Source organism: Triticum dicoccoides, chromosome 7B (assembly GCF_002162155.2).
Source record: "Triticum dicoccoides isolate Atlit2015 ecotype Zavitan chromosome 7B, WEW_v2.0, whole genome shotgun sequence".
In the NCBI taxonomy this organism is placed as follows: domain Eukaryota; kingdom Viridiplantae; phylum Streptophyta; class Magnoliopsida; order Poales; family Poaceae; genus Triticum; species Triticum dicoccoides.
In genome coordinates, this window is record NC_041393.1 from 170,145,721 (window position 1) to 170,146,796 (window position 1,076).

A 1,076-nucleotide genomic window follows, 5' to 3' on the forward strand; every position below is an offset into this window, starting at 1 on the left:
GACAGGGAGGCAATCGTGTGGCGATCAACTTCCTGCGCTAGGGTTAGGGTTTTGTCTACGGGGGTGGTGTGGATTCGGTGGTAGTGAGGGGGCGACTGCGCTTTCCTTCGCTGCAGACCGGGTTGATCGTCTTCCTTTGCCAGGGTGTGGTGCTAATGGCGGAGAAGGCGAGTGGGGAAGGAGCGGTTCCGGAAGGAAAGATTGCATCGGCGGACAAGGCGGTGACTACGTCAAGGTCTAAGGCTCCTTCGGTCTCAAACTGAGGCGGGAGGAGACAACAAGAAGGGGACACCGCTGCCCGCGTCCGAGGCTGTGGCAGCGGGGTCTTTGCCGGCGCCGATGGCGAGTGTTTCGCCGCGGGGGGATCGGCTAGGTCACCGGCTGGATGCAAGACGGCAGATCCCACCGCGAGTCTCTCAACGAGGCTGGGAGGTATGGCTCTGATGGACAAGGAGGCAGAAGGATTTATTTTCCTGGATTCGAAGAAGCTGATGACAAAGAACTTGAAGTGGCCGATTGCTGGTAAGGTGTGTTCTCCACGTCCAATGAATATTATGAGCTGGAACGTGCTATGAAAAGAGCATGGGGTCTGCATAAAGAAGCCCAGTTCAGGAACATGGGAGATAACATTTTTGTGGTTCACTTCGGAAGTGAGGGTGACTGGAAACATGCTATGTTTAGTGGCCCTTGGCAATTTGATTTCAATGTGGTCACTATTAAAGAGTATGAAGGTGATGTCAGGCTATCTGAAATGGTTTTTGATAGTGTGGATATCTGGGTTCGGGTCACTGATCTCCCTCCGGATAAGAGAAATGAGGAATTTGGCAGGGCCCTTGGCAACTGGCTGGGGTCGACAGTGAGGGTTGATGTGGAAAAGGAAGGTTTTGCCCGTGGTAATTGTTTGCGGATTAGGACGACAATCTCTGTCTTTGAGCTGCTTGTGCGAGGCTTCTACCTTAAACCCTCACTAGAGGACAAGGTTGGGGATTGGTTCGACTTCTACTACGAAAAGGTGCCTCACTTTTGCTTTGAATGTGGTCATTTGGCTCATGTTGGAGTGGTCTGTGTTCTCCCGA